This window comes from Silene latifolia, chromosome 4, assembly GCF_048544455.1.
Source record: "Silene latifolia isolate original U9 population chromosome 4, ASM4854445v1, whole genome shotgun sequence".
Classification (NCBI taxonomy): domain Eukaryota; kingdom Viridiplantae; phylum Streptophyta; class Magnoliopsida; order Caryophyllales; family Caryophyllaceae; genus Silene; species Silene latifolia.
Genome location: NC_133529.1, coordinates 69,409,354 through 69,434,809, shown reverse-complemented (window position 1 = coordinate 69,434,809; position 25,456 = coordinate 69,409,354). Strand labels below are relative to the sequence as shown.

General features: G+C 36.4%; 2 long non-coding RNA genes and 2 other non-coding genes across 6 annotated transcripts; 1 reads left to right on the top strand and 3 right to left on the bottom strand.

Annotated features, from left to right (window-relative positions):
- Window positions 1–1,338: 1,338 nt before the first annotated feature.
- On the bottom strand, window positions 1,339–3,896 carry LOC141652284 (uncharacterized). Its single transcript, XR_012547105.1, has 3 exons — window positions 3,585–3,896; window positions 3,315–3,407; window positions 1,339–2,763 (listed from the first exon to the last, which is right to left on the bottom strand). It is a non-coding gene; the product is annotated as an uncharacterized LOC141652284 (long non-coding RNA).
- Window positions 3,897–4,302: 406 nt separating this feature from the next.
- On the top strand, window positions 4,303–8,710 carry LOC141652282 (uncharacterized). Of its 3 annotated transcripts, XR_012547104.1 has the most exons (7): window positions 4,303–4,443; window positions 5,630–5,804; window positions 6,761–6,885; window positions 7,262–7,338; window positions 7,426–7,527; window positions 8,293–8,401; window positions 8,576–8,703. It is a non-coding gene; the product is annotated as an uncharacterized LOC141652282 (long non-coding RNA). The 3 variants fall into 3 exon arrangements; XR_012547102.1 differs by having other exon boundaries at window positions 6,761–7,338; window positions 8,576–8,710; XR_012547103.1 differs by lacking the exon at window positions 5,630–5,804 and having other exon boundaries at window positions 6,761–7,338; window positions 8,576–8,709.
- Window positions 8,711–13,929: 5,219 nt separating this feature from the next.
- On the bottom strand, window positions 13,930–14,036 carry LOC141654164 (small nucleolar RNA R71). Its single transcript, XR_012547730.1, has one exon. It is a non-coding gene; the product is annotated as a small nucleolar RNA R71 (small nucleolar RNA).
- A 9,115-nt stretch (window positions 14,037–23,151) lies between these two features.
- LOC141654378 (small nucleolar RNA R71) lies at window positions 23,152–23,258 on the bottom strand. The gene has a single exon (XR_012547938.1). It is a non-coding gene; the product is annotated as a small nucleolar RNA R71 (small nucleolar RNA).
- Between the last annotated feature and the right edge of the window lie 2,198 nt (window positions 23,259–25,456).

Sequence of the window (25,456 nt, the reverse complement as noted above, 5' to 3'; positions counted from 1 at the left end):
ATAAAATTGTGTTAGCTTGTTTAATTTATACATCCATCTTTCATGATTTATGTTTTAAATTATGTTTAAGAGAATTTATCAGCATGATGATGAGATACATTCACTATTCCCATTATTATTATTTTTACTTTACTCTCTATAACAAATGATATTGTTACTGTCATTACACTGGCTAATATTATAGATATTGGTACTCATCTCACAATTTTCAGCAATTCTTAATTGTTAAAAAGGTGGGTCCAATGGCGGGTCTGCGAGCCAGGTCAGGTGACAGTGGACGATTTTTTTAAAAAACAAACACTCCTTTTACTTTGGGAATTAGTGAACAATGCATTAATTAGTTTTTCCCAAAAAATCACGGGACTGTTTACAATTTTTATTAAAAGAGTTCATTTAAAAAATTTGTAAAATGAATGTATGTTAGACTGTATATCTAATTTTTATTATATTAATCAAATTTAACAAAAAAAAGTAGGCGATTAAGGCAGATACATATTCCAGTCCAACTGGTCCGTCTTAGTCAGAGATCAAAATTTTCCGGTCCGATGCTCCAAGATTTTTTGTTATTTTGGTCCGTTCTGAAACGGTGCACAGTATATATTTTTTAAAAAGTAATCAACTCTTTTTATTCTCAAATTGCCAAACTTGTTGAAAACCAACCTTATGTGTGCTTTCTTAAAGGTATCAACTAATTACCCTTAATAAATAGAGTAAATTAATAATTACATCCACGCTTAATCCACTTTTTTATATTTACTCTCACGTCAATTTTTTTTTTTTTTAAATTACACCCAAATTAATAGCTCAGATTATAAATTGCACCCAACCCCATTTTCCGGCGAAAAAAATTATGAAATGACAATTTTGCCCCGGAGTCAATTAGTCTGATTTTGTGTGACTCTTGATCCAACTTCTTTCGTCATTGCTATTGAATTTTTAACCATGTATCTGCAGGTCCCATTTGTACTCCATACCTGTAACTTCCTCCTCCTTGTCCCCTCTCTCCTTCAGCATTCCTCCATTTTTCATCTAATCAACTTCAACATTAATTAATATCTTCCTCCGAATATCCCGACCTCAATTATAAAAATTGTCATGGAGTAAACTTGATGGCAAAGCTATCAGCGAAAAGAATGGCTTGTAAGGAGACGGGGGCAGGAGATCAAAACTCCTCTACAATTGACTTTCTTCAAGTTTATTAGGTGACAGCTCATGGCCTAAATCTCAAAGTACACCAAGCACACATCATCTCAAATGAACCTGTTTAAATGGCTCGATTAGGTTCTTTAAGATATCTTTGTTATTCATGTGATCAACATGATAAGACTGCAGTGCAGAAGCCAAATTAAATTACTAAATGAAAGAATGGAACAAAAGGAATCTATTCATGTGATTTGAATTACAAATAAGTTCAAACACAAATCATATGAATTACCAGAAATACGATTATTTATAGATGCTGCAACTAATAAGTAAAGTCTCAGATGATGAATCCAAAAGAAACACACAGTTTGGCTACAAATGCAATTATCACTTAGTTGGCATTACATCTTAAACTATACTATTAAAATGAACATTACTTATATATGAAGCAATTAATCACATTTTGCAGCCCTGTTCATAGTAACACAAAACCGACAACTAATTGTTATACTTATTTTGTACGGGATTTTGCTATACTACCTAATACTCTAATAGGTAGACATGCACCATCCATCTATGTTCAAAGGAGTAAAGAACTATTCATAACAATGAACTTGTAAGCTTTAATTTACTCACCGCCTTTAATTTGAACGAATTAAAGTATTAATGACCGAATAGTAATGAGGTAGTTACGATTACTTATCGTAACTGGTTATACCATTCCTAATAGCCTAATACTGCACAAAATTGTTCTTACCAAAGTGAATCAGATGACCTCTCGATGCAACCAAATGTTCCTAATATGGTTGTAGCGGAGCAACTTATCCTCTATCCTACCTTGTAGGAGTGCATCCAATAAGTTAAATCAAATATTAAGAATCACCATTACAACCCTTCTAATATCGAGTATGTCATGTGCTTTCTTTTATCTTCTTCCAAATTAGGAAAATGTTATCATTGACATACTATCAAAAGATCAAGATATACCTATCTACTGAGAATTTGCCAGGAAACAGGTTGTTAAAATCTTAAAGTCATCCGTTGAACAAAAGGCTATGTTCTTACTTTGTGAATAACTAATTCATCTACTAAAAAACTTAATCCCACTTTACTCAATGATGATAAACGCAATGAACATCCAATTCGTCCAATTGTCTATATCCCGAAAGACCGAGTATGTACTTTATCCATACATCTCTGGCTCACATGCCACAATCATAAACATAATAGATCATATAGAGGGTATCTTAACTCAAAACAGTGAAAAACCAATTACGACACTTTAAGTTGAATTGAAAGAAAGATTTTTCTAGAACCCAAAAAAGTTTATCACTTGCAGGATTCTCGCACCTTATTTCTAAATGCACCTAACATACATAACTCTCAGGTGAATGTCAGCATAAAAGCCATAACAACTTCAGGATATATGAAACAATAAAGCTGAAAGAAGACGCAATTCTAGCAAGACTGTAAGCAAACATGAACGATGCGAAAAATAACTTTACCGGGATCTAGAGGGAAGAATAATCCATACTGTTCCAAGTATTCATTCAACTCCATCCACCCAATCCCAGGCTCAACCACCACATCCATGTCCTTAACATGTAATGCTTTAACACTCTGCAGTTGAAGTTACAAAGTCCATCAGCCATTACATTTTATAAGCAAAGAAAAGAAGAGAATATCATGTTTTTGGAAAAGCCGGATTCTGCAAGAGAACCAAATTTAGCCTCTATTTAAGACCCCCTTTGTTGGTAAAAGGGGCTCTTGATAACTGAACTTCATACTCTCCTAACAATTTTCATTCTTTTGAGATGTAAAGTATTCACCAATAAAATGAGGAGCAGGTACAGGAAGCAATAATGAACCATGGGCTTAACTGGGTCCTTTTTACAATCTATCATAGTTGACGCCCTTTTCTTACAGAATGACGGCTTAGGACCAATCTAATTGCTGGTTTTTCTTACTAAAGATATTCTTTGATAAAGAAAGTTCATAATCATTAATAGAAAAATCAGAGAGTTGAGACAATAAGATGTTTTACTTTGTATGTTTAATGGCCTGCACTTAAGAAGCATTTTTCAAAAATTTGTGTTGGATTTCTTCATAAAAATGAGAGCACCTAAATAACCTCATTAAAGAACAGATATCATAAACAATGGTTCACATACTTTCATCTGGGACATATCAATGCAAACCCCTCCATCTGGGGACAAAGTGTGACCTTCAATAGATGTGGCACCCCCATAGGGTACAATTAGCACCTACTCTTGAAACAAAACAAAAAAAATTAGCAAAATTCACTGAGATTTTACCAAAGCTACATGTCCAACCAATATGAATAGAACTTGAGATATTGTATAGAAAACCAGATATGTAAGAGCCAATTAAACTACTTTTAAACCGCTCGGGAAAATAAAAACCAGACAGGCCGAGCATACCTTATGCCTGTTACAAAGAAACTTCTTGTTCAGACCTGCAAAACAACAATGATAACCAACGGTCAACGATACAATGAATAATACGCCAGTATCTTTGTCTCCTCTACCGATCAGGTCGACCACTGTCGTCCCGCGTTCAAGTCGACCTCTAGTAGTGTCAGTGTCGACTGTCGAGGTGGGGTTGCCGGTTCTGTTGTTGCAGAGGTTAGTGTGGGATTATGTTGAGAGATCTGATGGAGATACAAAGTCATGAGAGTACCGATGAATGTTAGGGTAGGTGATGATGAATTGATTTGTTACAGATAAAAATAATAATGGTGAGAATTGTGAGAGACTTTGTCAGGTTTCTTTTTGGAAAATGAAATATTTCTTGTGAGTTGTAGCCCACGCATAGGGATAGTGGCACTAATAAACCATTTCTCTCTCAAGAATACCATGTGAATTGAAAAAAGAGAAGTATTGATTATAGTGGTACAGCATTGGGAAATGGTAAAATGTTGAAAGTGTACTTTACTATTCTACCGTGATTAGACTTTTTTTTTTTTTTTTGTTTTTTTTTTTTGGCTGATGTGGCTATATTGCAAAACTGTGATTGACTCAAACAAAATTGATTTTGTGAGGTTGAATGTGAGGGCTGCATTACCTTAATTCTCAAACGAGATTGTGCCACCTCAGCAGTTTTACATTCTTCTTTTATATATATAATGATGATTATACCATACATGTTGTCCCTTCTAATTAATTAATGTATCAAAACCTAATTCATTTACTATTCCATCCATTGCCTACTGTGTTCAACTCTTAATTTCTCATCCTTAATCGCACCTCTCATTGATCATCATCATTATCAACTAAATAGGTAAATTTCTTCAATCTTTAGTTTATTGTTTTCGTTATTTCATCGTCATCTGTAATCAATAATTATTAATCAAAACCTAATTTTTGGTTATTACTGCTGTTATGGTGAAATTGTAAGTAAAATCGCCCAACTTTCTGTTTTTATAATTCTAGGGTTTATATTTTTTTATACGGAGTTCAATTTGAAGTTGCCGATGTCGATTTACAATATATAACATGTGCCCTCAGTTAAGTGAGTTCACCGATGAGTTTTATCATTTTATAATCTATCAATTTTTGATTTGTATATTATTGGTTAACAACTCAAATTGGTATTAAGTTGGATGCATTTAGTCAACTCCAGTCATAGATTTCTTCTCCTTCATTTTTTGCTGTGGATTTTTTGGTGTCGGATAGCTACTTCTTGAATATTAGGCATAAAGTGATAAATTTTGATTATTACAGTAAATGAATTGAGATTTTAGATGGCAGAAACTTCTAGTTTTGCTATTGGGTATATGATGGTCAAGGTTATGCGCTTGGCATTATTATTTGCGAGATATTGGTGATTGTGAGAGGGAGATCTATGACTAAGTTTAATCACTTTTGCCTGTCTTATGTCTTATACATAACCTGCATGCCCTGTGGGAATGGGTAATTTATTAATTGCTTGGTAAGGGAATAGCATCAGCAGATTGCTTGGTAAGGGAATAGCATCAACATGTTAATTTTTAATGTTAGCGGGTGTTGTTTCCATTTCTTCTCCATAGCCAATTTCCCTGATGAGAGTTGTAAGCGTAGGCTGAAAGCTAAGAAAGTAGATACTCCCTCTGTTCCGATCATTTGTTTACCTATTCCATTTTGGGGTGTTTCGGTCAATTATTTACCTTTCTATTTTGGGAATGCTTTTAACGGGCAATTTGATTTCCACACTCAATTTGGTCCACTAGTCATCCATAATTGGCCCCCTCCTCTTTCCTTGGTCTTTGTGCCAAAAATAAAGGTTAACAAATGACCGGAATGAAGAGAGTAGTTTTGACACTTTTTGTTAGTCATTAGTGTAGTCAGTCATCGGTATTTTCTGGTCTCTCATATCATTTCTATAACTAAAGAAATGTGTGAATTTTAGTCTCTTTGTTCATAACTACTGATACTCAAATTGATGTACTTGGTTGTATCGGTAAAGTGGTCTAACGAGAAATGTTCAGGATGTTTATGTAGGCACTCGTAAGAAGTATGGTTATAGTGGCACGCATTTGTCAAAGAATTGGCTAAAACAGCCCTTGCGAAGCAAGCGGGTTTTATTGCGCACCCTTTTACAATGCAATGCTAGTTTTTGGTAGAATGATGTAGAATTTGACGAAAATGAGGTCATGATTATAGGTAATATTTGCGTACACTTCCAACTTACCTATAGTTAGTTTTAACTATCAACTTCTAACTTACTTATAGTTAGCTTCAGCTATAAAGTAGAAACTACTGCTGGTGCTGCAATTTATAAGGTAAGAACCATAAAATCCCAAGAGAGAACCATATTTTGGCCTTGAGTAGTCGCGTGTAATGAGCTATTATGCTGTATAAATTTTATTCCTTAGCATATTAATATGGGTATTGACTAGAATTGACCCACGTAATTTGAGAATTAAACGAAGCAGGTGTCACAGCCTAATCGTTGGTCAATGTGTTTGTCCCCTCTCCTCCAAACTAGGTTTCTCCTTTCCATTCCCCTTTTCTTGTCTCATTATCTGCTTTGTTCAACTCACATTAGCACATTTCAATTACTTTATTTATTTTTTCTCAAAAAAAAAAAATCAAGTTTTTTTTTTTTTTTTTTTCTGGATTATCTCATGAACTTACTGATAGAAAAAAAAGTGCATTTTTCACATGAGGGTATATACCTACTGCAGTGAGTATACCTTACAGTCTCCATATGATTTATCTTTCATCATACCCTTGTATACCTACTGCAGTTAGTATACTTGCTGCTCGAGAGATGGTTTATGTATGCTTTGCAGTCTCCATATTATTTCCCGTTCGCCATAGCAGCATAGCCTTGTTACCTTGTATACCTACTGGAGTCTGATTTGTACTTCTAAATAGTTGATAAAGTGATTTTAAGAATTTATCATTGTGAATTTTACTGCAATCTGATTGTACACTATGATTGATGGCTTTGTGGTATGAAACCCAATTATAGCCAATCCCGCTAACCCAACCATTGAATTAGGTCCAGAATTCAAAAACGCTTTGTCCAACTTGGTGATGCAAGTCACCTCTTTTTCATAACAGTAGTTAATACTTTCATTGAGCTATTTCTAATCAATTGATTTCATGAACAGATGCAAATTCTTGAGCTGTCTTGTCCAGAAATGTATGGTTTGGTGCTGAAGTGACTCTCAAGATATTTATCATTCACTACTCTCCATTTTGATTGTATTTCTAACATGTCAAAGAGGAAGGAAAGGTGTTTTTCTCATATTCCTGATCACATATATGTTTTCAATGTTTTTGAAAGAAGTATTTTTTCATATTCTTGCTAGAATTTCAATGTATGCTATGTAGGAAGGAAATGACTTTCGGGTTTTAGCTTCATTTAGTTATATTTGCTTGGAAAGAAATGGTCATGTGATCATTGACGAAATTGGAAGCAGAAGCTGTGTATATAAGAATTTAAGTCTTTACTGGCCTGTTATTATCGATTTTTTTTGTATGGACTAAATTCATGAGTGGGAACTTCTCGATTGAGTTACATTCTAATTGATGGAGAACTTAATAGCATAAAGGACATGTGGTTTGAATGACTTTAATTTTTAAATGATTTATGAAGGATGTGTTTGTAGTTTCTTTAGAGGTCTTAACAAAAGAGAACATTGCTGAACCCATGCGAGATATCCTAAGAGCTCTACTGGAAGAAGATGTGAGTTTCTAGTCCGCTCAACAACGGATCATTTCTAGTGCATTGCTCTATATCTTATTCATTAACATCTGTCTTATGTTTTACCAGGTCAGCCTTCCAGTTGTACAAAGATTTGTTCAATCCGTGATAGATCAGGTTGTTGGAGTCGGATTGATTAAGGGTGTGAAACCTGACCAGCAATTAGTAAAAGTACTTCTGCTATGCCTTTTTTTTTTGTCTTATGTTTTGTTATTCATCTACCAATGTCACTAGTTGTATACAAGATATAAGGGTCTCCTGTGCAAGAATTTCTAATTCTTTGTGGTCATACTAGTGTATGCTTATACTTAGTGAGGCTTTTCCTCGTGTGATTTTCTTGTATGTCTGAAATAGTAAAAGGTATTAGCTGTTAAAGATCATGTATAAAATGATAATTTTAACTTTTAGAAGCACTCATTCTTTAAATGCTAAACTACTCCAATTAGTTAGGGATGAATTTTGGGGAAAAGGGGGACAATAAAATTGGGATGGAGGGAGTAATATATAACGGATTATATGTGCTAATGTATTTTTTCAAGGGGAAATTGCACATGCATTACCTTATATATTTCTAATGCTGAAAGAAAAATCTACCAACTTTGTTTGAGTTTACACTTGTCTTACAGGAAATGTTCTCATTTGAAGACAATTGCAGCAACTTTAAATACTCATTGTCCTAATATCGTCATATCACAAAAGTCAAGTTCCCTGTATGCATATGGCTATGTCCTTGCACAAGACATGTCTCTTTTCAGTAATACTATGATATTTTTACTTTTTTCATGTATTGCATTAAATAATCCTAAGTTAATTACTAGATGATTTTGCTTGGATGTTCTGCCGTCATTTTAATTTACCTTATACCTATTGAAACAACTCTTTTTTGGTGTCATTTGCTTCGATGTTTGAAAGCTGACCCGTTGACGGTTATTGCAGAAAATATAAATTGGGCAGGGCTGATGATGCTGCATATGAGTATGAATACTCATATTGAGATTGTTACATTTATTCTCCTAGTTTATTGTATTTGGTCCCTGTAGATAAGGTATACATCCTATCTTATCCTTTCTTTAAGATTAATGTTGGTTTGTCAACGAAAATATACTTCTCTATCTATTTTTTTTTTTTGAAGAAACTTCTCTATCTATTTGATTATGTATGATATGTAGAGTGAATAAGGAATGGTTTACTAATAATGGAAGTATTGATGATTTGGCAGGAAGGATGAGATGGATGCAGTGGGAGGGTTGGATTAGAATTGAACACTAGATGGACATATATACTTTCCAATTGGTCAACAAAATGTATTTCCGTTGTAGATGGATGTATATTTGATTTTAGTGTTTTTTTATTATAGAAATATTTCAACTCTGAATGAGTTCCTTTTTATGGAATTTTTTTTTCTACATTATACGTTTTAAAGTTGTATATTGGATATTTTATGAAATTACTTTATTCCTTGCACCGACATATTGGAGTTCCGTCTAAATTATTGTATTCTATACACTATTTATGTGGTCATCAAGTAATCTATATGATTTTATTCAATCGTAGTGACGAAAATAGTAGTCGTAGTGAATTTGTCTAGTGACAGAAAAAAGCATTGAGAAATTTCTAATTTTGACGCAAATAAGCGTAGAGAAACTCTGACGTTTAAAAGCGCTGATGCTTGTGACACCAAAAAGCGACGACAAGTTTGACGATAAAAAGCGTCAAACAATCCTGATGCCCCAAAAAACCACGCTTTTAAAAGCGTCGATAAATAAAATGGCGACGCTTTTAAATGTCGAGAATAGGCTAAAAAAGCGTCAAGAAAGCAAGGGATTTGTTGTAGCGGCCTATTACTCGCAACTTGGCTGCAGCCAGAGATATGTTGAGTTGTACTCTTCCAACCTTATCTCCACATGCAAGTCGTGTCTTTGCGTATATTCAATCTGTTATTGCAAAATATGACAAAATATGAAGCCAATGATCCGGAAGTTAGCGGTATACCAGAGTGGCGTAATTGGTGGCAGGTTGAGAAGCGCTTTTTACTCTTAACCGGGGTTGTTCCGGCTTATTTATTATACATCTTTTGATTTATGATAAATGTTGTAATGTATTTGGTTTAAAATTAAATGAAATGATCATTTTGAAAGTGTTGAGTTATACTTGTTTGATTTACTTCCATTTTTTGAACTCCATAGATCAGTCAGTAATCAAGATCAAGATTGCTGCTACATAATACTCATCAACAGTTCACCTGCAACCGTTGTCAATTGGTTCATCAACAACGGTTCACCTGCAACCGTTGTCAATTGGTTCATCAACGGTTCACCTACAACTTCAACCGTTGTAAATTTGTTCATTAATAACGGTTCACCTACAACCGTTGTCAATCGTGACGTTCTAACTTCAACGTACACAGTTTATTAAATGTTTGACCATACAACTCAATATATTAAAAAAATAAATACATGTAAGATATGACCATACGACTCAATATATTAAAAAATAATTAATTGTTTGACCATACGGTATTTTTTAAGCCGTGGCTAATATTTCTCATTATTCTTGATTTGACCAATGCACGATTTGTTCGATTATTTTTATTGAATCAACGTTGCATTATTGGTGGGTTTGAATCAACACTGCATTATTGGTGGGTGATTCTATAATTTCAATTTTGTTCCAAAATTATGGTCGTTAACCAAGGTACAAATATTGTGAGTCCATGGGTGCTGAGGGATCGTAAGTTGTCAAAAGAAGCAGAAAATAAATGATTAAGGGAATTGCGTCGTCAACCGAGCTATATTGAAAACGAGAAGAAAATGGATGCGTTACGAGAAAAATTAAAGAAACAATGTCCTTTCTATTTCATTAAGTTCCCCCATAAACATATAATTCTTGAAGGTACAGATGAGAATTCATCGGCTTTCAAAGTTGGTTCTTCTGAGGATTTGATGGTGGGGTATATATTACCCAGATGCGATTGGTATGTATCTACCGTGAGTGAAGCAACAAAAGGTTGTCGTCAATGGTGGTTTAGGTCATCGAAAGTGATGTCGGATTTGGAGGAAAAGATCAGAGTTGAAATAGACTCCTACACCATCATTAATTGGAAGAGATATTGTCCATGATGTAGTGTATTTTGGGTCATTTGATTAATGTATGTTTATTAATTGCTCATTGGGTTGTATTTTGGAAACTAATTGAGGAAAGAAGTTTTTATATATGCATTAATTACATTGGGCTGTGTATAATTTAGTCTTGAATTTCCATATTCCCCCACTTGCTATCGCAGTTGCCTAATTGAGGAAAGAAGTTTTTACTAACTTAATACGGATTACCAAATATGGAAGATGCCTTTTTTTTGCGGGAAAAACTTGACACAATGAAAGATAAATGACAATGGTTAGGCACCAACCGATGTATTATAATGAAAACAATTACGGGTTTATAGTCAGCCGTGGTCATATTGCAAAATACAGAATACGGTTTCGCTTAACCCGTGTTTATTAGTTTCAATTAAATAATTCTTCAACCAACACACAGGCAAACCTTCTCCTCGCTCACTTAAAACCTTCGAACACTGAGTTTCCCTAGAACCACTACTATTCTCCGTCGTCATCGCCTTTGCAGTCGCCGTCGCCGTCTCCATCCCTATTGCCTCTGTCGTCCCCACCGTCATCGCCATACCGGGGTCGGCTTCTCCTCTTTGAAGAAGTAATAATAAACCCTACTCCTTCGTCTAATTAAATTAATGTCTTTATTTTCTTTTTTTAGTTGTGATATTATCCCCTAATTATCTTAGGTTTATTGTGTGTTAAACAACACCTATTATTTTAAGTATATTGTGTGTTAAAAAACACCTATATTTTTAGGTATACTGTGTGATCATTTATTTGAGACGGTGCTCCTGCTATGTCGACTTAATGCTTAAAGTTAGTAGTTTGTTAGTTTCTGGTTTAGATATGGGTGGAAAGCGGAAAATAAATGATGGGAAAAGGTCAAACGAAGAAGATTCAGGTGATGAGAGTAATTTGGAATCGGATACTGGGCGAAGGAGCCATAGGGTTTCCCTAGAAGCAATAGAGAGAGGGATACTGATGTGACCATTATTTGAGCATATTTAGTCCCCGAATTAGCCTCGTTCCTATGCTTTTTAGTGCATATTTGGGTCATTTACTATCTTTAGTCCTTTGTTTTGCATATTCTTTGAGGTTTTGTTTCCTTGGTAGGAGAGGAGTGCAAACCTCGTATTTTCATGGCAAAATAGAGCTAAATTGATCAAATCTAATGACCAAACATCAAAGAGAAAGACAAGACTAGAAGGCCTTTGTACATATTATAGTAGATGGGCAATGATGAAAAAATCCTTGCATACTCGACTAAATCCCGGAGGATTATTGGAAGAAAAGAAGAAAGGAAAGGCTGGGACGAGATCCGCTCGTCCAGCCATGAAGACGCCCGTCCAACACTGCAGAGATCCGAGCGTCTTTGCCAGAGGGACGCCCGTCCAACAACACCCCAACCCGCTCGTCCAAGCTATAAAGACGCCCGTCCAGCCACCGCAGAATCCGCCCGTCTCGACCCATAGACGCTCGGATTGTCTTACAGCCCCATACGTCTTCTTCTTCCCTCCATGAAAGATGCGCATATTTGTGAAAGACCGGCAAAAAGGAGACTCACATCTCTCTAGAGAGGAGCGATTCCTCAAGGACTTAATCGTCATTTAAGCCATTAGTAAACCCTAATTTGTGTACCTAATCCCCACTATAAATACCCTATTAGTCTAATTAGATCAATCATGTTCTTTTTATCAATCTTTAGTGTAGTTTATATCATTCTAATCTCTTCTTAATCTTGTAATCAACTTCTAATTAAATATTAATACAAATCTCATTTCCTTAATTTCTCTTTTGTTTATCTTTTATTTTGGGTAATTGAAGATTATTTGGGTTACTATTGGGAGATTGACAACCTTCCAATCATTCATCAAGTACTTCTATTATTCTTTGCTTTATTTTGGAATCATTATTATGTATAATTCTCTTAATCCCTTTTTAATTATTGTTAATCATCTTCATTTATTCATCATCTTTTGCTTTGTTAATATGATTGACAACCTTGTTAACATGCTAAACTTGATAATGAGTGGGTAGTTTCCTTAACTAGGGTTAATGGGTAGTTAGGGGAAACCAACATGGGGGATGATTCATGCTTAATTTAATATGTTCACATAATTTATTTGCTTGCTTGTTGTGATCTCAACTTATGCACATGTTATTTTTGATGAAATGCGAGCCTATGAATCCTTGCATTTTTTACCCATCACTTACCTTTTCAATGAGACTTGTAAGACATAAACCAACTCGAGTCTCATTAGACCATGCATATAGTTTAGTAGGGAGGATTAAGTCGACTTGTAGGTGTTGTAAAATCTAATCGATTCGGCTCCGGGACCCAAACCTTCCTAGGATTGTAAGATATAAACCAACTCGATCCATCACAACAATAATTGCTTGCTTATAATTTGAGAATATGTTTGTGTGATCAATTCCCATGAATCCCCTATGACCCCATGAAACCCTAGTGCTTTTAATCAATTGTTTACATCTCATTTTAATCATCTTGCTTGTTTACTTTAATTGTTATTTTTTTTAGTGATCTTCTTACATCAACCCAAATTGTGACACCCCTAGACACCGCTACTTGCAATCGAAAATCCTACATCAATACCCGTCCCTTGGGATCCGACCTTTACTTGCCTCTTTACTAATAGTAGAGTTGTTTGTGAAGTTATAAATATTGTTTTGGTCTAGGTGCTCCTAACGACAAGTAACCGAAATCTAAGCTCCAAGTGAGTCCGACCAAAAATAGCGCCGTTGCCGGGGACGGTGTTAACTTGATTTTATTTTCTTAAATTGTTATTAGTTGTGTCTTTCTTTGCCTTGGGGAAGTAAAACTCCTCAAGGTTTATTCTAATTGTTTTCGAGTTGTTTGATATTTTGCATGTCTAGAAGATCACAAGGTAACTTGTTACCCATTGATCACGAAATTGAAAGGACTTTGACAACCAATAGAAGACTTGCTTGAAATACTTTGAGAGGTATTAGTGAGGTTGTAGATATTCAAACAAATACTATTGAGTTCATCAACCCTTTTGCAAGAGAAGGTGAGGAGAACCCAACACCAAATCAATCACAAAATCAACCCACAATGCCTAAGTTTTCATCACATTCCGTACCAACCGAGGAGAACCTACCCAATGGTACTCCCACACCACAACACTTAACCGGCAATTTCATTGCAAAATCCGCATTTATCCAATTAGTCGAAAGAAGCCAATTTGGGGGCATGCCTAGTGAAGACCCTCATTTCCATATGGAAACTTTTTGTGACTATTGGGATGCGATCTCATAAACCGGTGTAACTCAAGACCAAATTCGAAGGTTCTTATTCCCTTTTTCTCTAATCGACACCGTGAAACAATGGTTGAAAGGCCTTGATAAGGCTATTCTTGGAATTGACTCTTGGAAGAAGTTGGCTCTAGCTTTCTACAAAAAATTCTACCCTCCGAAAAAGACTAACATGCTAAGAGCTCAAATTACGGGTTTTAAGCAAAGGGATGAAGAATCTTTGTATGAAGCTTGGGAGCGTTTCAAAGGAATTTGTCGCTCATGTCCTCATCATGGACTTAGCGAGTGGTTCTTGGTACAACAATTTTGGAATGGTCTTTATGAAGACTCAAGAAACATTCTCAACATGGGATCAAATGGTATGTTCACCGAAGTTGACGATAATCAAACTTGGAACAAGATTGAGGAAATGGCGGTCCATAATTCACAATATAGTAGACCTCGCAAGGCTACTAGAGGAGGAAAGCATGAAGTGGACTCTATTACTCAATTGGGTGCTCAACTTAGTGCTCATATTGATATCATTAACTTGAAGTTTGAAAAAGCTATGGCTAAACTTGAAGAAGCCTCAAAATCACCAAAGCATCATGTTAATGCCATGGTAGCATCTTCATCAATCCAAGTGGGATATGTGAGAATTGTGGAACTTTGGGACATGACCAAAGTAAATGTAGGGGAACAAATGAACAAGTGAATGCTTTTCAAGCATATAAGAGCGGTACCCCTTATTCAAATTATTACAATGAAAACACCAAATTCCACCCAAATCTCTCATACAAAAGCCAAAATGTTCAAAACCCTCAACAAACATACACCCCACCTCCCATGAGAAACCAAAATCAAAGACCCTTTTTCAACCAAAACCAAGGTTACCAAAATCAAACTCCATACAATCAACAAAATGATCAAGGTTTTGATGTTCAAAAAGCGGTCCTCCAAATGCAAAAGAATCAAAAAGAATTTTTCACTCAAATGCAACAGGATAGCCAAGCAAAAGACATCACCATCAACAACATCCTAGCCCACAAAAAAATATTGGAAACTCAAATGACCCAAGTAGCATCTTCAAACTCTCAAAGACAAAATGGGCAATTACCACCTCAAGGTAATCCCCCAAGACATGAAACGGTTAATTAGTGCCATTCACTTGAGGAGTGGTACAAGATATGAAGGGCCGAAGAAGCAAGTGGAGAATCAACAAAAGAAGAAGTTTCAAAGAAAAGTGAAGAAAAGGCCAAGGAGAAGGAGCCCGTTGTGATTAGACTTCCATTCCCAAGTCGTTAAGCTAAGCCTAAGTTCGATAACCAACTTGGAAAATTTATGGAAATTGTGAAGAATTTGGAAGTCTCGATTCCTTTCACGGAATTAATCAATCACGTGCCGGCCTATGCAAAGTACATGAAGGACATCCTTAAGAAAAAGAAATCGATCCGGAAGCTTGAAACTATCGCCTTCACTAAGGTGAGTAGTGCAATCCTTCAAGGGAGTTCACCTCCGAAACTTAAAGACCCGGGAAGCTTCTCAATACCGTGTACCATGGGCGACACCACGATCAACAAGGCTTTGTGTGATCTAGGAGCAAGCGTGAGTGTTATGCCGTATTCGGTTAGTAAAAGGCAAGGGATGGGAGAACTTAAATGTACCAACATCACACTCCAAATGGCCGATAGATCGACGAAGACACCATTAGGGATATGGGAAGATGTTCCAGTGAGAATTGGAAAATTCTTCATCGCGGTGGACTTTGTCATTGTTGACATGGAAGAAGACTCCAATATTCCGATCATCCTTGATAGACCTTTCTTGCACACCGCGGGTGCGGTGATAGATGTGAAGCACGGAAAGCTTACTCTAGAAGTGGGAGACGAGACCATAACTTTCAATCTTGACAAGACCATGAGAGCTCCCCGTTTGCATGAACCATGCTTTATGGTTGATCACTATAGCCGGAAGGATGATAGGAAGAAGTCGGAATTCCAATGGAAAAAGAAAGTTGATGATGCTCCATTCAATGAGCAAGGGAATAGCAACAAAGAGAGCTTGAAAAGCTCACCCATGACAAGTGAAGGAGATGGCCTCATTGGCCAAGACAAGAAAGAAGGAGAGTTGTCTCTATCAACTCAAGAAATTTTTAATGATCAAGTAGACGAAGTTTGCGGTCTTTGGGATGATGAGTTCGAAGGGATATTCAATCCCTATATTTGTAATGCTATGAACCAAGACCACCAAGGAGAACAACAAGTGCAAAGATCTATTGAGGATATTTATCATGATAATGAACAAGCTTTCGACAACTTCTTCAAGGTGTTGAGTAACATCAACAACACCTTGAACATGCCCCCTTGACATCTCACATTGGATGAGAGTTTGGTGTAGTCCTCCCTAAACCACAATTTGTAAATATTCTAACTCCCTAACTTGCATTTCAATTTTTACATTGTATTTTTGTCATTTTTGGATTTATATTTTTGTGCCTTGATCAAGATATTCATCATTTTTTGAGAGAAGTGAGGGAAGGACTTATGATTATATTGATGTCTAGTGCTTTTACTTAGTGTGGGGATAGCAATTGCCTAGGCTATTCATGCCTTTGTAGTGCCCTTACAATGAAGAACACGAGAATTGAAGAATGAAAATGATACGGGTTATGCAATACCCACGGTTGGACCTGAATCCGTGTGGTCAAGGGAGAATCCGAGTGGCCAAAGGGAGAATCCGCTCGTCCTGAAGAATCCGAGCGTCCAATGTCACCAGACGCTCGTCTGGTAGAGCTGCAGAATGCAAAAAAATGGTCTGTCACAGAATACGAGCGTCTCAAATAGGATTCCGCTCGTCTGATTCTGGACGCTCGTCTTACAGCAAAGACACTCGTCTTTCTGCTGTTGAAATTTAAAGAATCACCCTGTAACAGAATCCGATCGTCCCTTCATAAATCCGCTCGTCTCAAATCGAAGAATCCGCTCGTCTTCGCTGAAAGACGCTCGTCCTAAGGCGTCTTTTCCTGGTTCAAAAACTGCAGAATCCGAGCGTCCCACAGCCTGATCCGCTCATCCCCTGCTGCTGTTTCTAAAATAACGGGTCTTTTAAACCCTTTTCCCTCATTCATTTTCATTTCTTCTACATTCAAACACTACCCACTACCCAAAAACCCTCATCCTCTCCATCAACAAAATCAAATTTCCTCAATCAAATTCAACAAAATCAAATCCAAACTTCCTCACAACAAGAATTAATCACTCCTTTTACAACAACAATTGATTTAAACACCAAAATATTCAACCTTTGAGTCGATTTTCAAGATACAAAGCAACATTTTTTCATCTTAAATCGATTTGGGCATAACTAAAAATTGGAGATTTCAATCTTTCTTTGGTGTAATCAAGAATGGCAAGAACTAAAGGAGGTAACAAGGCACCCCCAAAGAAGACACTTTCAAAAAGGCAACAAACTCTTCAAACAAAACAATTGTCAAAGGCATTGGTAGTTCATGAGGCAAGGTTCGAGGTTCAACAAGGTCCCCCTATGGAAGCTCCAACATCAACAACTCCGGTCATTGAGCAATTATCCAATTATCCGGAGGTAATTTTCACTTCCGACTCTCATAGAGAGAAATTCATTCACTTTGCTAAGAAGACCATTATGCCTACTAAGTTTATTTGTGAAGATGCATTGTCAAAATTGGGTGTTCTTGAACAAACCAAAACCTTCTTTGAGGCTATGGGATTGGGTAAATTGTTTACCATGAAAGAATTGACATACCCCTCCCTCACCTTGGAATTTTTGAGTTCCTTGAAAGTCACAAGGGTAGAGACTAGAACCCATATCGAGTTTCGTCTTGCAAATGTTGATAGACGCATCACTTTTGGTGAATTGAATAATATTTTAGGCCTTAGCGATACTCCGAAATATACAAAGATCCCCGACAAGTATGACCCCGCTCCTCTTTGGGAGGCAATTTCCGTAACGAAATTTGTGCGCTTTCATGATTGTCGTGCTCTATTAGTCCACCATCCGGGCATTAGAGTGTGGCATAAGGTTATTGGGAATACTTTGATAGCAAGAAATGGAACTAATCATCTTACCAAGCTCGATTGTGTTCTTCTTGAGTCGGCCTTGAACATAGGAAGGGAATATACTAAGCCATATAATGCTCTAAGACTTTTGGTTGAAAGATGGCTTAATGTCGATTGTGGTAAAGAGGGCACCGCTTTTATTGTAAATGGAGGACTAGTTACCCATTTGGCCAAGCACTTTAACCAAAATTTCAACAAAGACAACACTTATGTGGCGGTTAAAGGAGGTCATCTCATTGATATGGACACCATGATTCACAAGTTTAAGTGGGTCAAGCATGATTCTCTTGACACCAAATATGGGTGGTTAACCAATGAAGCTAGGTCCTTCACTTTGCCTTCAAAGATTTGCCGATTGAGTGTTCACTGACAAAACTACCTTCTTCCACTCTCTGAGGAGACCGAGTACATTATTCAACAACAAAGAGGCGAGATTGACGAGCCCTCCTCCTCCATTGTCACACCACCCTACCCATTTGAGTATCACGAGTTCAAACCCAAGGATGTCGAGGTAGGAAATGACTACATGACTCTACTCATGAGGGAAATGCACAAGCAAACTTACAATGATAGAGTGGATGCTTACAAGGCCCAATATCCGCCCCTCCTACATCTAGCTAGGCAAGGACTTCTTGATCCATCATGTCCTTTGCCTAGTTGGGCGGATAGGGAAGTTTTCTTTACTAGCACCTCTAGTCGTGGAAGACCGGGTGGAGAGAAGAATGTTGTTGAAGAGGGTGGTGTTCAAGAAGAAGTTCAAGAAGAAGAAGCTCAAGAAGAGGAAGAAGAAAGTGAGGAAGAGCAAGGAAGTGAATGTGGGAGTGGAGATGATTACACATCTATGGAGGAAGATGATGATAATGATGATATGATGGAGGATTAGCAAACCTTGGAGGCTCCTACATTCTTTCACCCCTCTTATGGTTTGTCTAATTCTTTTGTTTTCTTTATTCTATTTTGATCATTTGTTTGTGGAGTCCTAGCAACATGGAGGACTAACACCTTGGCTTCATTAAGGTGTTCTTTTTATTGTTCCCAACTTGTAAAATCCAAAATAATAATTTGTAGTTTTATGCATTGCATTCCATGTGCATGAACTACCCCGAAATTCAAGACGTTAGAAATAATGTCTATTTTGGTTTGGGGAAGTCCATGCATATGCATCGGGAGCTAATTTAAATTATGCTCTCCGCCATAACAAAAACACATGCATCATGTAGTGTAGCTTAGTGTAGTTTGCATTTAGTTTAGAAATCATGCATATTCATTGCATAATTTCCTATCGTATTGGCCATTGAGGACAATGCCCATACTAGTGTGGGGATGGGAAATTCTAACTTGACTTTTATTCAAAAATCCAAAAAAATTGAAAAATTGAAAAAAAAATCAAAAACATGTTCATTTCCTTTGTAGTGTAGTCTTGTATATATTGTGTTTGTTCATCCTTGTTCACATTGATTGACTACGCCACATCCGAGACATGAGGATATTGAAGACTGCATGGTATGATCTTTACAATCTCCTTTTTCCTCTTTAAGTTATTGACTATGTGGCTTTATTTTGATTGATGCGGTAAAAACAATGTGAATTTAGGATTGCATTTAGATTATTTGGCATACTAGTTGGTAGAAGCATATGCATTAGGATGTATAAATGTTAGTTGCATCATGGCATATAGTTGCATGTTAGAAAAATGTTGCGAAACCGTCTACTTGGGAAGCTCGACAAGTGTATATAGGCCCTAGTAGATGCTTTTTCTTCTTAAGATTTTGGTTGTTAGAATACTTGTAAAACACCCTAGGATGTGTCATGTTAGTATCCTTTGACCCATGGATTAAGGCCTAGTCAAGAGTACCTTGTGGTGTGATAACTCCTTGGCTACCGTTTATTCCAAGGTGACCCTTGAAACCATGCAACCATCATCCATGTTCTACCACATTTTGTCATCAAAAGGAATGGGCACAAAACAAAACAAAAATTGTTCAAATTTGAGTTCAAGAAATGAAAAGTCAAAAAGTTTGCAAAATGCATCAAAAGAAAAGAGGAGTAACAAAAATGAAAACTCCTATGCTTCAAATATAAGGCACCCTCACTACATATGGGGTGACTTTGAAAATGTTCAAAAGAAAATGAAAAAAGTTGAAAAATTGTCAAGTGTTGAAATTCCAAACATCAAAAGAAATGGCAAAAAGGAAGTGTTCTCAAATGTTATATGCCACAAGAAATTGGGGGGGAAAACAAAAAACAAAAGCAAACTCCCAAATGAAACTCAAATACTATCGATCCCTTTATCCATCGTATCCATTTTTGTGCATGGTAGAGAGGGGATGACCCTTCTTCTTGTCTAGGCAAGAAGGGGAATTCCGCGATCCTCCAGTGTTTCTAACAACATAGGGAGTCTATTCTTGACAAAAGCATTTAACGATTGAGGACAAAGGTACCCTAGCTTGACACAACTTGGAGGTGATTTATTGGTATCCTTCTAGGCTTAGTAGTTTGAAGAAATCGCATCTATGAAGGAGTGTGTACCCTTGAATTGCTTCCCTTGTAGATAATTTCCGCCACTTAGATGAGGAAAGTGACTATTCATTTGTAGATGCATCCATTACTTGATTTTGTGTGCTTTAATGTTTGGATGTGTCGCCATTTTGGCAAGATCTACCTTGCTTTGCAAGAAGGCATCTTACCTCATGGTTGTCTTGTTGTGAGTTGAAGGGGCGGAGTGAGTCCCGCTAATTGTCTCATGTCGGTTATATTAGTAGGATAGTTTAAATAAGGGTCCTAGTTTTGTCACCTCTCTACTCGGGACGAGCAAAGGTTCGGTTTGGGGATATTTGACGTGACCATTATTTGAGCATATTTAGTCCCCGAATTAGCCTCGTTCCTATGCTTTTTAGTGCATATTTGGGTCATTTACTATCTTTAGTCCTTTGTTTTGCATATTCTTTGAGGTTTTGTTTCCTTGGTAGGAGAGGAGTGCAAACCTCACATTTTCATGGCAAAATAGAGCTAAATTGATCAAATCTAATGACCAAGCATCAAAGAGAAAGACACGACTAGAAGGCCTTTGTACATATTATACTAGATGGGCAATGATGAAGAAATCCTTGCATCCCCGACTAAATCCCGGAGGATTATTGGAAGAAAAGAAGAAAGGAAAGGCTGGGACGAGATCCGCTCGTCCAGCCATGAAGACGCCCGTCCAACATTGCAGAGATCCGAGCGTCTTTGCCAGAGGGACGCCCGTCCAACAATACCCCAACCCGCTAGTCCAAGTTATAAAGACGCCCGTCCAGCCACCACAGAATCCGCCCGTCCCGACCCATAGACGCTCGGATTGTCTTACAGCCCCATACGTCTTCTTCTTCCCTCCATGAAAGATGCGCATATTTGTGAAAGACCGGCAAAAAGGAGACTCGCATCTCTCTAGAGAGGAGCGATTCCTCAAGGACTTAATCGTCATTTAAGCCATTAGTAAACCCTAATTTGTGTACCTAATCCCCACTATAAATACCCTATTAGTCTAATTAGATCAATCATGTTCTTCTTATCAATCTTTAGTGTAGTTTATATCATTCTAATCTCTTCTTAATCTTGTAATCAACTTCTAATCAAATATTAATACAAATCTCATTTCCTTAATTTCCCTTTTGTTCATCTTTTATTTTGGGTAATTGAAGATTATTTAGGTTACTATTGGGATATTGACAACCTTCCAATCATTCATCAAGTACTTCTATTATTCTTTGCTTTATTTTGGAATCATTATTAGGTATAATTCTCTTAATCCCTTTTTAATTATTTTTAATCATCTTCATTTATTCATCATGTTTTGCTTTGTTAATATGATTGACAACCTTGTTAACATGCTAAACTTGATAATGAGTGAGTAGTTTCCTTAACTAGGGTTAATGGGTAATTAGAGGAAACCAACATGGGGGATGATTCATGCTTAATTTAATATGTTCACATAATTTATTTGCTTGCTTGTTGTGATCTCAACTTATGCACATGTTATTTTTGATGAAATGCGAGCCTATGAATCCTTGCATTTTTTACCCATCACTTACCTTTTCAATGAGACTTGTAAGACATAAACCAACTCGAGTCTCATTAGACCATGAATATAGTTGAGTAGGGAGGATTAAGTCGACTTATAGGTGTTGTACAATCTAATCGATTCGGCTCCGGGACCCAAACCTTCCTAGGATTGTAAGATATAAACCAACTCGATCCATCACAACAATAATTGCTTGCTTATAATTTGAGAATATGTTTGTGTGATCAATTCCCATGAATCCCCTATGACCCCATGACACCCTAGTGCTTTTAATCAATTGTTTACATCTCATTTTAATCATCTTGCTTGTTTACTTTAATTGTTATTTAGTTTAGTGATCTTCTTACATCAACCCAAATTATGACAGCCCTAGACACCGCTACTTGCAATCGAAAATCCTACATCAATACCCGTCCCTAGGATCCGACCTTTACTTGCCTCTTTACTAATAGTAGAGTTGTTTGTGAAGTTATAAATATTGTTTTGGTCTAGGTGCTCCTAACGACAAGTAACCAAAATCTAAGCTCCAAGTGTGTCCGACCAAAAATGGCGCCGTTGCCGGGGACGGTGTTAACTTGATTTGATTTTCTTAGATTGTTATTAGTTGTGTCTTTCTTTGCCTTGGGGAAGTAAAACCCTTCAAGGTTTGTTCTAATTGTTTTCGAGTTGTTTGATATTTTGCATGTCTAGAAGATCACAAGGTAACTTGTTACCCATTGATCACGAAATTGAAAGGACTTTGACAACCAATAGAAGACTTGCTAGAAATACTTTGAGAGGTATTAGTGAGGTTGTAGATATTCAAACAAATACTATTGAGTTCATCAACCCTTTTGCAAGAGAAGGTGAGGAGAACCCAACACCAAATCAATCACAAAATCAACCCACAATGCCTAAGTTTTCTTCACATTCCGTACCAACCGAGGAGAACCTACCCAATGGTACTCCCACACCACAACACTTAACCGGGAATTTCATTGCAAAATCCGCATTTATTCAATTAGTCGAAAGAAGCCAATTTGGGGGCATGCCTAGTGAAGACCCTCATTCCCATATGTAAACTTTTTGTGACTATTGTGATGCGATCGCACAAACCGGTGTAACTCAAGACCGAATTCGATGGGTCTTATTCCCTTTTTCTCTATTCGGCACCGTGAAACAATGGTTGAAAGGCCTTGATAAGGCTACTCTTAGAATTGAATCTTGGAAGAAGTTGGCTCTTGCTTTCTACAGAAAATTATACCCTCCGGAAAAGACTAACATGATAAGAGCTCAAATTACGGGTTTTAAGCAAAGGGATGAAGAATCTTTGTATGAAGCTTGGGAGCGGTTCAAAGGAATTTGTCGCTCATGTCCTCATCATGGACTTAGCGAGTGGTTCTTGGTACAACAATTTTGGAATGGTCTTTATGAAGACTCAAGAAACATTCTCAACATGGGATCAAATGGTATGTTCACCAAAGTTGACGATAATCATGTTGGGAAATGTGTCCTCAACAATAGTGCGATCACATGATTTAAATATCATTATTAAATCTCATACCAAGAATACGAAAGGGATGATACATTACATATATAATCAACTGGTCCACACATATCGGTAATGATTGGCTGGCTAGAGTTTGACATTACTGTCGTGCGACGGTGGTGATCAGTTGATCCCTTGAGGTCACACCTAAAGGACGATTCCCTTAATTGAAAAGATTAATTAATTGTATGCCGATACAGATTAATTAATTACTTAAAATTGAACAAATTGTTATCATAAGAGAGAAAATGACATCTTATTATAATGTGATTAAATGAGATTTTATTTAGTAATTTAAGAAGTTATATTACTAAAATTAATCGGTGTTTGCGAAACACGCGAGATGAGAATGATAAGTCAGTTATAATTACAAGATGTTGTGAATTATATTAACTAGTAATTAAATGACCATTTATGAGAAAGTAATTTCAAATTACTAGTCAATTTGTTAAATATGATTTATTTAATTTATAAATGATATTTAATTTGTTAAATATGCATTTTAAATTAAAACATGACATAAGACATGTCACATGTCACATGACATACAATTGTACAATTGACAAAAATAAAATGGACTTCATATTACTATATCAAAACCGAAATTGGTGGGCAAGCTTTAGAAATTTTGTCTTGTTCATTTGTCTATGACACTTTATAGTGACTTGACCATGACAAAGCCTTACACCTATTTGTCTTGTGAAGACAAAAAGAAAAATAATTATGGTCTATGGACTACATGAGGCCACCGGTTTTTGTGAGTAAGATTAGAGGGTTTTTTCTCACATTATTCATTCTTACATTTTTATGAAAAATACCTCTCTTTCTCTCTCTTGTTCTTCATAAAAATCCCTTTTATGAATCTAATTTGTTCATATCAATTACTAATATTACTAGTAGTAGTATATGAGTTTTAGTAATCAATTTTAAGGTAAACCACATTACAAATATCTAGTACATATTAGTTTGTGGGATTGAGGGATAGTCTTGGGTGCTACTAATTGGAGGGCTTCTATTTTGAAGTCAAGTATGTTCATCCATTATTGGAAAGCTCAAGAACTAACAAGAAGGAGATCTTGTTGGTGCCCATTTGACCGAAATTTAGATGGTGAGAAATTGATTTTCTTATCTCTTCTTATTTAGTTTGCATGCATAAGATTTGTAATTAATTTTATGACTAAATTAATTTGTAACATATATGAATATGTTAAATAATGAGATATAGATTTCTAACAAATCAAACTTGGAACAAGATTGAGGAAATGGCGGTCCATAACTCACAATATAGTAGACCTCGCAAGGCTACTAGAGGAGGAAAGCATGAAGTGGACTCTATTACTCAATTGGGTGCTCAACTTAGTGCTCATATTGATACCATTAACTTGAAGTTTGAAAAAGCTATGGCTAAACTTGAAGAAGCCTCAAAATCACCAAAGCATCATGTTAATGCCATGGTAGCATCTTCATCAATCCCAAGTGGAATATGTGAGAATTGTGGAACTTTGGGACATTACCAAAGTGAATGTAGGGGAACAAATGAACAAGTGAATGCTTTTCAAGCATACAAGAGCGGTACCCCTTATTCAAATTATTACAATGAAAACACCAAATTCCACCCAAATCTCTCATACAAAAGCTAAAATGTTCAAAACCCTCAACAAACATACACCCCACCTCCCATGAGAAACCAAAATCAAAGATCCTTTTTCAACCAAAACCAAGGTTACCAAAATCAAACTCCATACAATCAACAAAATGACCAAGGTTTTGATGTTCAAAAAGCGGTCCTCCAAATGCAAAAAAGAATCAATAATAATTTTTCACTCAAATGCAAAATGATAGCCAAGCAAAAGACATCACCATCAACAACATCCTAGCCCACACAAAAATGTTGGAAACTCAAATGACCCAACTAGCATCTTCAAACTCTCAAAGACAAAAGGGGCAATTACCACCTCAAGGTAATCCCCCAAGACATGAAACGGTTAATTAGTGCCATTAACTTGAGGAGTGGTACAAGATATGAAGGGCCGAAGAA